At 39.6% G+C, this 12181-nt stretch overlaps 1 protein-coding gene and 1 pseudogene across 2 annotated transcripts in view; both read left to right on the forward strand.

Annotated features, from left to right (window-relative positions):
- The window catches only part of DTNBP1 (dystrobrevin binding protein 1), a 209568-nt gene that overhangs the window by 112231 nt on the left and 85156 nt on the right, over positions 1-12181 (forward strand). The window lies entirely within an intron of this gene.
- LOC102821939 lies at positions 2272-10841 on the forward strand (annotated as a pseudogene). Its single transcript, XR_438721.1, has 3 exons — positions 2272-2280; positions 9597-9650; positions 10504-10841. The product of XR_438721.1 is annotated as a cytochrome c-like (transcript).

Below are 12181 nucleotides of genomic sequence, written 5' to 3' on the forward strand. Positions count from 1 at the left end.
TTCTGCCACAAATTCCCCCAGCTGTGAGCCTTCCAGCCTTGTAAGTATTCCTTTATATGTGGTTCAGAGTTCTGGGACCATCCCCTGAACCTGCTTGGTCGGGTATTGTGTGTTGTTGTTGGCGGAGCTCTCTGCTATACGTCCACCCGATCCGCCATCTTGTTTGTTCCTAAAACTTTTTTTTTTTTTTTTTGCTTTGTAATTGACTTCATTGTATATCGGTATCTCTGGTTCCCTATTTTCAGTCTTATGGTTTTGCTTTTCTTTAAATACCTGGATTGTCTCTCTGGGTTAATGTGCCAGACTGCAAAGCTGTTTGAACTTGCAAGGTCAGTGGTTCGAGCTCACCAGGTTCTCCTCAGAAACTCTATACAGGGTCACTATGCATAGGAATCGACTCAACAGCACTTAACCACATATCTTGATTGAGTTGTGGGTGGTGGTTTCATGTCTGGTAATCTCAGGTTATCTGTTGTTGGTTCTCAGTCCAACGAATACCCTTCAGTATTTTTTGTAAAGTTGGTCTGATCATTACAAATTCCTTTAATTTCTGTTTATCAGGAAACTCTGCCCTAATTTCGCCATTGTCTTTGAGGGAAAACTTTGCTTGGGCCCATGATTCTTAGTTGGTGATTTGCTTCTTTCTGAGTTTTGCCATATATGTCATCCCATTGCCTTCTTGCCTGCATGGTATTTGCTAAGAAATCACAGCTTAGTTTTATTGGTTCTCCTTTGTAGGTAATTCTTCGTTTTCCTCTAGCTCCTTTCAGGACTCTTTCCTTGTCTTAGATTTTAGAAAGTTTGATTATGATATGTCTTGGTGATTTTTTTTTTTTGCGGGCTTTATCCTGTTGGGTGTTTGTTCTGCTTTTTGTATGCTTATTGTCTCATCTTTCATGATGTTAGGGAAGTTTTTTTCTAACAGCTCTTTGATAATTCTCTGTTCTTTTTACTGTCTCTTCTTACTCTGGAATTCTGATCACCCTTAAGTTGTTGCTCTTTTTGGTGTCTCACGTAAATCTCAGGCTTTTTTCAGATTTTATCATTCTTCTTTCTGATTATTCTTCTAGCATACTAGTATTGAGAGATTTACCTTCAGCTTCACTAATTTGGACTTCCTGTTGCTTAAAATCTACTCCTTTGCCCTTTCATTTCCCATTTCTCAGATCTTAGTATTAATCTTTTTAATTGCAGGTTTTGTATTGTTTAAAAATTTGCGTTTATTTTGTCTGTGTGTTTTTGTAGTGTTTTCTGAGGTTTTTTATGGGTTCTCCTTGCTCTCCTCAATCTATGTGTCAATCCTTTGAGGATACCTAAATATGATTCTTTTGAATTCTGTTTCAGTTGGTTACATTACCTTTTCATCCTCAGAAACATTCTCTGGTTAGGGATAATTGAGCCAGGAAGTGGCAGAGCTAAATATGAACTAAAATTGTGACTTCAAAGTCAGTTCACAACTTTTATCTTATGTTGTCTCATTCATGCTTTGGGTTGAGATGCCAGAGTGTGACAGGATCTTGCTTCTCTCTGTGCATTGAGCATTTTATCTTTTATGACTTGTTAATTTTAAGAATGGACAAATAAAGATTTTTCAGTGACCAGACCACTTCATCAGGACTGTATCTGTGTGTGGGCTATTCTGTACCTATAGATTGCTGATAAACCCTAGACCGCTGCCTTGGTAATTCTCAGTGGTATGGTGGGCCTTTTTTTTTTTTTTTTTTTAAGGAAACTGACTAGCCAGTTTTTTTTAAAAATCAGTCACACAAAGATATTAATAAATTCTAATAATTTTATCATTTGTATCCAGTTAGCTGTTAACAGTCTAGTTGCTGAACAGTTTAATTTATTAATTAGAATAAAAGGATTTAACAGACCTGTTTTTTAAAAATTGCAAACTATCTTCAAAAACTCATGTTGGGGTTTTTGTTTCATGTTTACATTAATAATGGTGATTTTCAGCTTCAGTTTCAACAGTATTTTAAAAGAATATACATGCACAGAGCTGGTTGGACCCAGACATTGCCTCGAAATTTGAGGGAAGCTTTGACGTCATTCACTAAGTAGAATTATTGGTTTACCTAGGTGGCCTTCTGGTGAGGTTAAAATATCTCCAGTGGGCCACATCTTGTAGCTATATTTGGCCTTGAACTGCATTTTAGATGGTAAAGATTGCACAGACCGGAGTCAGAGAGGTATGAATACTGGTCCTGGCTCTGTGTGGTCTTACATCCTCAGCCCCATTTACCTCATACAAACAGCATGAGCGTAATGTTGAAGGTAATGTTTGTCAAGTGCCTTACACTCATGTACGATTGTTTGTAAATGTTATCAAACCAGTTCTAACTCAACAGCGATCCTATATAGAGTTTCTGAGAAGCAGCTAGTGTGTTTGAACTGCTGTCCTGGTGGTTAGTAGACTAAGACTGATCCTATGGAACTACATCGGGAATTCAGTGAGAATTGTGTAAATAACCACTTTCGCTTTAACTCTTCTTCTACTTGCTAAAACCCATCTACTGCTAACAGAAATTGTTTTCCAAAGCAAATATATGTTCATGGCAGATTTATGAAAATCATCATCTAATGGAATTTAATCCAGACATAATCTAGTGTTCCCATCCAATCAGCCCATTTCCTAAGAGCCGTCAGTAAATTTTTGGAGTCCCATAAATCACCTTTGTTACCACATCTTAGATCTTTTTTATTTTAAATGCTGAGAGTCCACTGTCCCACCATCTTACTGTCTAAGCTGATGTTTTACCTAAGAGGAGTCTTGGTGTGGCGCTGTAGGATAAATACTGGACTGCTCGCTGCAAAGTCGGCAGTTCGTACCCACCAGCTTTTTCTTGGAAATCTTATACAGGATTGCTGTGAGTCAGAACTGACTCAACAGCACTTAACAACAACAAGCTTTTGTTTGCCCAAAGTAGATAAATATATAAAATTTTAATATATGAATAACATGGTATTTTACAGTGAACTAGGTACTTGTCAAGAGCTTTTGTTTTATAGATAATAATTCATTATCTCTTTCTCTGTAACTTACACCCTGGGTAGGATCTGTGTGTAACAAATGAACAGGGATTTCTAAGAAGCAGATGGTTTTGAGAAAATTTACCTCAAGCTGGAAGAAGGCCAACTCCCCTCCAGCCCCTTCTCACCCCCACACCATCAATCCCTTTTCTACCGTGTCAACCACAAACCCACTAGACATGTAAGGGCACACGATTTCAGGTAGTAAGGCATTACTGAAGAATGCTGGGAAACACCAGACCTGGTAACACATGAAGTGGGGCAGTTCTAAGAGAGGTCTAGTGAGATCTTCCCCATGAACCAGTTGTCACAGTGACAGACTGTAGCCATCAGCCATGGCAAAAGGACATTATTAAAGTGTGTTCTGCACACTATCCTTTTTTAAGATTCGCTAACCATTTTCAAGTGTGAAGACAAATGTTAGAGTTGATTTTGAGTGTGGTATTTTGCCATATAGAATTAATGTGTTAGTTTGGTACCATGAGTTTTTCCTAAGGAGGCAGTTTAATACTTAGAAGAGTATGCTTCCATCTGTGAAATGATTGTGCTTGTGGAGACATTATCCACTGGTTCCAATCTATTAGGTTTGCATCTGTTAGTCTGATTTAGTGGATTTTTGCACATGGACAAGCTTACTACGCTTCTTGTCACGTTCTGTGAATTTATTTATTTATGTGCTGCTTTCTTTTATTTTTATTCTGCCCTCATATAACTCAATCTTTGTAGAGAAAATAGCAGTTTTGCCCTTTGGAAATATTGTTAGACTCTTGAGTCTAGTGTCTAGTGTTAGTCGTTGAATGTTTTAATTCCAGGGTTCGTTATGCTAAAATCTGCAAAAGGATTTGCCAAGTTGAGTACATTTTAAAGTATGGTAAAAGCTGAAAGAAGGCATTTCCATTCTTTCCTTCTTTTTTGATCTTCTGAAAATACTATTAAACTATAAAAAAAATTTGAAAATACAAGAGGCTAAAACAGTTACCAAATGAGATCACGTGACCCAGGTTGGTAAGGTATATAGTCTTATGTGCTTACTGCAATGCTGCCTTGTTGTTAAGTGCCATTGAGTCAGTTCCGACCCATAGCTACCCTGTATAGGGTTTCCAAGGAGTGACTGGTGAGCTTGAACCTCCAACCTTGCAGTTCAAATGGCTTTGCAGTCTAGCGCGCTAACCCATAGTGCCACACCAGGACTCCTTAGTTAGAAGAAGCAAATTCTCGTAGTGAATTTTGCAATGTCAGTACTTGACTGTTATGCCAAGTGTCTGCTCTCATATGATGCGGAATTGGGTGAGATGCAGCCTTGTTCTTCAGACACTCTATAGTCCAGCTCTAGAGAATGGTGCACATGCAGAAACCGCTTCATGAGGTGTCCGAGCATGGACAGAGTCAGTACTACAGGAGTGTAGATAAGGGAGTTATCTCCAGTTGGGTGTCAAGGATATCTTCATGAGAAAAGTGAACTTGAAGTCTGTCTTTACACTGGTGATTGCTGTTCTATTTCTAAATAAGTTTGAGGGAGAATGACAAGAATTCCAAACTTCTGCTTACCTTTGCTTTTCCATTTGGTTAACTGAGAGCTGGTATGTCATCATGGTTAAGGATGAGTGTGAGCTCTGGGGCCAGCCCTCTTAATCTCTATTTCATGTCCTCTTCTGCAAAATGAGCCTCCGGAATACTACTGACCGTGTAGAGTTATTTGAAAGATTATATAATTGAATGCACATGAAGCATTTGGGACAATAATCTGCCATGTTTTCAATAAATGTTACTTAGCGTCATCCAAGAGCCTTGGTGGTGCTGTGAGTCAGGCATTGATTGGGCTGCTAACCACAAAGTGGTGGTTTAATTCCTCTGCTACCCCTTGAAAGAAAGACAAGGCTGTTCCCATAAAGTCTTGGAAACCCTCTAATTGGTTGGTCTGAGTCACAATGAACTCAATGGCAGGGGTTTGCTGTTTTTGTATCCTCAACAATGTAAGTTACGATTCTTCAAAACTCAGTTCAGTCCTTTCTTCTCCAGGAAGCCTTTCCTACCAAACTAGAATGTGAGTTGCTCCCTTTATTCCCAGAGTGTCCACAGCATGTTGTCATTCTTGAGTGCCACTGAGTATTTTTTCACTCATAGCAACCCCATGTGACAGAGTAGGACTGCCTCTTAGAGGTTTTCCTTTAGCCGTAAGCTTTATGGAAACAGACTACCAGGGTCTTTCTCCCACTGACTCCCTGGGTGTGTGTTTAAACTGTTGACTTTTTATTTAGCAGCTGAGTATTTAACTGTTTGCATCTCCAGGGCATCTCGGCACGCCATCACCAGTACACCAGTTAATGACATGATTTCTAATTGTTGTCCGTCCCACTAAAGTTCCTTGAGGTTGTGAAATCTGTACGTGACCCACTTCAGCATTATCAAAAACAGTATTCCTAACACTTTCCATATTCAATAAATTTTGGTTGGATGAATTATTGAATTCAGTAAAGATTAAATATACTCAGTATAAGAAAAGGGTATTTTTACAAGGTTGATGGCAGTGATGGTGGAGCGAAGTGGATGAATTCAGGATATGGTTTGAGATACAGTTGACAGCATTTAGTGCTTGTGTGACACTGTGGGTTAATGTGCCAGACTTGCAAGGTCGGTTTTAACTGCAAGGTCAGAGGTGCAAGCTCACCAGCTGCTCCTTGGGAACCCTGTAAGGGTTGGTCACTAAGAGTTGGAACTGACTTGATGGAGATAACAACAAACAACAATTAATGGGTTGGATGTGGGAGGGGTCTAGGGAGACATAATTAATTCAAAGCTTGAGCAGCTGAATGAGGAGGACTGGGGAAAGAATTGGGTCTGTTCTGCAAATATTGTTGGAGGAGCCTACTCCACTTTTGAGTACAGTTATCAAATAGGAAGTTGGATATGAATCTGGAGCTCAAAGAAGAGATCAAGACAGGAAATAAAAATCAGGAAGTTGTTGTGTACCATTTGGTATTTAAGGCTACTTAAGGAGTCCTGGTGTGGCACTGTGGGCTAATGCGTCAGACTGCATGGTCATTTGAACTGCAAGGTCGGTGGTTCAAGCTCACCGGTGACTCCTTGGAAACCCTACAGGGTCGCTATGGGTCAGAATTGACTTGACGGCACTTAACAACAAAGAGCCATGGGAGAAAGATGAGGCTTTCTCCTCCCATAAAGATTTACAGTTGGGAAACCCTGTACAGGGTCACTATGAGTTGGAACTGACTCCACGGCACATAACCACTACCACCACCAAGGAGCTCTGGCAGCGTAATGGTTATGAGTCAGGCTGCTAACCTCACGGTCAGCAGTATCAAACCACCAGCAGTTCCACGAGAGAAAGATGACACTTACTGCTCCTGTAAACATTTACAGCCTCGGAAACCCCAGGCAGGGTTGCTATGAGTCAGAATCGACTCCACAGCACCAACAACAACAACAATTAGATCAAATTGCCTTGTGTAAGTTGAGAAGAGAAGAATGCTGAGAGCCAAACTATAGCACTCAAGCATTTTGCAGTGTGGAAGGGATGTAGAAGCTAGCAAAAGAAAGTAAGGCAGGAGAAAAACTAAAAAGTATCTCGAGGAATCGCCAATTGGGTCAAATGCTGCTGAGGGATTAGGATGAAAAGTGATCATTGGATTTAGCAACGTGGTGATTGTTACTCATTCTGGCCTCTGGGATACACTCAGGCGTGAATGAGAAGTGAAGGAGTAGAAATCTTTAGAAATTATACCCTGGAGTAGGCTGTAGTGGGTGGCCATGCTGTCTTCAGCATCACCAGCTGTAGGTTTCTAGTGATCCTGATTATTTCACGAAGACTCATGTTGAACTGAGGCAACACCCTCCAAAATCTGTTCCTCTCCATAAGTTTTCTGTCTAATGTAATGAATTCTCTTTCCTACCAGTGATCCACGCTAGATGCATATGCTTTCTGTACTCCTGTTCTCCCTCTCCTTAGCCCCACTTCATCAGTTGCTGTGGGCTGCTTAAATCTTCAGAGCATTATTCAAATTAGACTCCTCCTTTTCATTGCCCTTGCCACTTAATGTCGTACTTGCCAGGCACTAAATTAGCTTTTTTCCAAACCCCTCTAATAGTTATCTAAGTGCTCCCTGCTTTTATTCCCTCTCTTGCCAGTGCATCTACCCGTCACAGCTAGACTGTTTTTCCTGAAGCACAGCTTTACTCATGTTATTCTCCTGCTAAAAATATAACTAAGTCCTTTTAGTCTGACATTCAGAACTTTCTACTCTGTTAACCTTACCTCCCACTGCTTTTCCTTCCTTCAGCCTGCTGCTCTCAAGTATTCACTGTGTGGTGCTGTGGGATAAAGCACTGACCATAAGGTCGGCAGTTCAAAGTCACCAGCCGCTCTTTGGAAACCCTATACAGGGTCGCTATAAGTCAGAACTGACTCGACATCACTTAAAAACAACAACAACATCTATAACCTGGCCTCTGTGCTTTCACTTTCACCTCTGATTGGCCTGCCTTCCCCTCCCAAATCTTATACAACTTCCATATTCACAAATGCCACACTGTAGGATAAGAACTGGATTGAAAAGTGGGTTTGAACCACAAGGTGATGGCTCAAACCCACCAGCTGCTCCTCAGAAACTCCATAAAGGGTTGCTATGAGTTGGAATTGACTCGATAGCACATTAACGGCAACAACAATTCGCTCTAAGAAATGATGGAGAACACCCTAAAATTTAGGAAATTTCAAGTGTTTCATTGCTATTGCTGTAGTTTGTCAGCTCTATAAAAGTTCCATACTCTTGGTACTTAGAACCAACCCCAGTTACCTGTATCACCACTACGTCCGCCAGTCTTCTCTTCTAGGACTTAGGAACAGGAATGATTTACTCTCTGAAAGGAAACTCCTTGAAAACGGTTCCAGCTGGTGTGGAGCAGTCTGTGGGCCTTGACAGCCTGTAAATGGGACTGACTCTGAGAATGGGCACCCTTTTACGGCAGCCCTCTTTTCTCAGCAGCAGCTCCCCACTATTTGATGAAGCTGCCAGAGGCTGAAAGATGAGCATGGCCACTCTACACGAAGAGCAGAGCTCCTCGACTGGGACATTTCTTGTTAATGCAATCGACATTGGGTCCTTTGTTTTAGGGTTGCTGGTGTTTGAGATGGAGGCATGGGAAGAGCAATGTGTGTGGAATTATTGCGCTTGAGTGTCAGCTTTTAAGAACAGGAGATGTCTTTTAGACATGTGCTCTCTACACATTCTCAAAGAAGAGAAGCTTGCTAAAGATTGTAATTTTAGAAGAATTAATTATTAAAGTAAAATAAGCAATTAAATAAACTTTGTACTCTTGTCAAATCCCGTTCAGTGGTCCTAGGGAACTGCTAACATTAGGTCATCAATATAAAGAAGGTATCTTTCCAAGACGTTCTCTTGACTTTGTGTTATGTATTTCAGCTTTCATCCCTTTTTTTTTTTTTTTTCACTTTAAACCAGGTGTTGTTGTGAAGTGCCATAGAGTCAGTTCTGACTCATAGCCACCCTGTCTAGGGTTCATATGGAGTGGCTGGTGGATTTGAACTTCCGACCTTGTGTTTAGCAGTCACTGCATATCCTACATCATGAAACCAGGTGTTTAGCAAGTTTAATGTGTACCTAATTGGCCCTTCAAAAACATAATGATTTCCATGTTGAATTTTTTGTTGTTGAAGTCAGATGTTTTCAGTGGAAGAGTTCTTTTTTTTTTTTTTTTAAGAAAGAAAACTTTTTATTCTTGAATAACCAGTATGTGATGCATCACAGGCAATCTGTTAAAGAGATTCCAAAGACAGAAGGGAATCTTATCCTTTGTACAGTTCCACGGATACAACTGTATGTGTTTTCAAGATAATGTGTGTTCTTATAATTTTCTAATATCTTGAGGGTATCTGAAGTCATATGAAACTTCTTACAGGAAACGGGGAGGTAGAGGTGATCTTGACGACTACACATGGCTTTTCTTTTAAACTTTTCATTGTGGATTGAGTGAAGGTGTACAGACAAGATCATCAATATTACATTCAACAAACCATTCACTTTGTTTCATCTCAATGATTGCAATCCCCTTCATGCAACAGCTGTTACCCAACTTCCTCCCTGTGATTCCTATTTCCATTCCACTGGCTCATCCCTTCTGAACTTTGTGCCTTTGATTGTGAATGATTGATCACTCCATGGTGAGCATACCTTACTAGTGTTGTTTCCCCTATATACCTGTCTACTGCTTGACTGGAAATTCACCCACAAGGTGGTTGAGGACCATAGTCTCAGGTTCCTCCAGTCTCTTTCTGACCCGTAAGCCTGGTCTTTTTACATAATTTTGAGTTTTGTTTCACGTTTTTGCCTGTTCTATTCTGGACCTTCTAATGTGATCCCTTTCATAGTAGTTTGTAGTGGTAGCTGGGCACCATCTAGTTCTTCCGGCCAGAGTCATGGAAACTGGTGCTCACATGTTCCATTAATCCATTGGACTAATTGATAATTGAAGATACTTTGAATGAAATGAAAAATTACTTTTTTTTTTTCTGGCAATAATAGGATTTTGATGCAGTTAATGGGACGCATAAATCCCAAAGTGCCTCTGAAGCTGGGGTAGGTTGGGATGAGCCCTATTTCCTGCAATGATACCGCCCCCCCCCCCCCCCCCAGATGACAGCATACACCTAAAAATGGGAGAGCAACTTCCCACTGAATACCAGAAGTTGAAGATGTAGATGGGTGCTATATGTCCCACAGTCACAAATTTGAGCTTTTAATGAATGAAGTTCGACTGTTGGTGGAAGGGAAACAATTGCATGCTTTTTTTTAAAAGATGGGGTTGAAAGGAACTTCCTTTCCTAGTTACTGAGCCATGGTGCTGGTGCATTATTGTGTGGGATAGGTGTGTTGGGGAAAAGAGGAGTGTGGTGATGGTGGCTATCTGATTGAAAAACCTAAACTTTGGCTGTTGCATGAACATCATGGGACTTTGAGCGGGCACCTTGCCAGTCCCTTCTATCAGCTCTTAATTGTAGTCACTATTTTGGAGCATAAAGGGTATTGTAATTGGTGGAATGTTATGCTGGTTTGAGAACTCAAAACGTCTCTAGAGTTTGAGTAAATCTTAGAGTGAAATTAAAGATAAATGTCTTATATTTTGAATGGGAAAACTAACCTTTACTAAATAAATTTACCTCTTCAAAATTACTCTTAATTAATCCTAGTGTGGTGCTTTGGGTTAATGCACTTAACTGCAAGGTTAGTTTGAATCACAGGGTTGGCTGTTCAAGCTCACCAGCCGCTCCTTGGAATCCACTTGAAAGGCACTTAACAAAAACGGAAACATAAGAACAAGTATGAAACGACAAGGGAAATCATAAAAACAACTTGCTTTGCCTTCTTTGTCAAAAAATGTTTTGTTTTGAGAGAGTGGGACATCCAGTTTCTGAGCTTGTGTCTTGCCTAGGAAGAGAGTGAAATCAAATTGGGTGATGTTGAGAAGGTCAAGAAAATTTTTGTTCAGCAGTGTGCCCAGTGCCACACTGTGGAAAGGGGAGGCAAACACAAGATTGGGCCAAATCTGCCTAGGTTTTTTTGGGCAGAATACTGGTCAGGCCCCTGGATTCTCTTATACAGGTGCCAATAAGAGCAAAGGCATCATCTGGGGAAAGGACACACTGATGGAGTATTTGGAGCATCCCAAGAAGTACATCCCTGGAACAAAAATGATCTTCGCTGGCATTTAAGACGAAGGCAGAAAGGGCAGACTTGATAGCTTATATCAAGAAATCTACTAATGAGTAGTATTTGACCGTTGCTTTATTTATTACAAAATAGGAATGTCTGTGACTTCTTTTTTACATGTACCATATTTAAATTGATCTCATAAACCAGAATTAAGATCATGAATGGTTGATAGAGTTTTTTTGTTTTTTGTGTTTTTTTTTTTTGGACAGTCGTAAATTAAATAAAAGATTGGTTGTGGTTAAATGACAACAACCAGACTTTTAAATTTTTGATAGTGTTATGGCTGCTTTTCCCTACGATACGATTAAACCTGAGGCTTGGTTGGATTGGTAATGTTCCGTTTTTCACAATAATGGTGACTGCCATCTCATGACCTATAAGAGGTTGATTTTATATTTAAATTTGTATAACTGATTATATGAATATATTTAAATACTGGAGAAATCTTTTCACTGCATCATGGAACAAGTCTCACCCTGTTTCAATATGGAGTCATCAGTGTTCAAATGCCAGGGTGGAAGATAAGGTAGCAATGGCCACTTTATCTTTTCTGCTTTTAACTGTTAATCTAATTAAAATTCCTTGTATGTAAAATGTTCCTTCTTAATTAACAAAAAGCCTTTCAGTGTGGTTTGTGTGTGGTATCAAGTAAAGACTCTTTCACACTTCTCCCATTGTATAGATGATCCATAAGGTCAGATGCTTTTAAAAGTCAGCATGATGAGATACAGTAGCAAGCTGAAATTTGCTTGTAAGTTCTTTACTAAGACTATGTTGTTTTTCAGAATATCTTTTAACAGCTATTCAAAAGCACTTAAAACTATTGAACTGTTGTACATTTGTGATTGGTGATGTGCTTTGACCAACTTATTAGAAGGAGTAAGGTAGAGATATCAGCACAAATTTGTAAATTCTGTAATAAGGTTTAAGATGGTGAAAAAATAACAGATTATGGGGGAAAAAAAGTTTTGTTTTGCATTTGTTCCTCTGTTTTCTCCGGTTTTACATTTCCCCAGGAAGAGTTTGTATTTCAGCAGCATCCTTAATTGACGTAGACAAACTCATCAAACCAGAGGACTTCCCCTAGGCTTAACTCATTTATGGCAGCATGAACTGTGGACCTCACTCCTTTGATATGTGCCTTCTCCGCCTGTTAGAAAGGGGAAATACTTGCTCCTCTTCTTGATTAATTTCTCATTTTAAAAATCTTAATAATCTTTTTGCTAATTATCAGTGGAAGGAAAGTTCTGGAGTGCTTTCATAAATTGCTTCCCTACATAATGAGATGGTTTGTTGCAAGACTTAAAATACTGTGTTTTCTTATTAGTGTTTTAATTGTTTAAATTTTGACAGAAATGTTTTGAGCCATTAATATGGACACAGTAGAACAAACTGAA

The sequence above is a fragment of the Chrysochloris asiatica genome, unplaced genomic scaffold, assembly GCF_000296735.1.
Source record: "Chrysochloris asiatica unplaced genomic scaffold, ChrAsi1.0 scaffold00060, whole genome shotgun sequence".
NCBI classification, from domain to species: Eukaryota; Metazoa; Chordata; class Mammalia; order Afrosoricida; family Chrysochloridae; genus Chrysochloris; species Chrysochloris asiatica.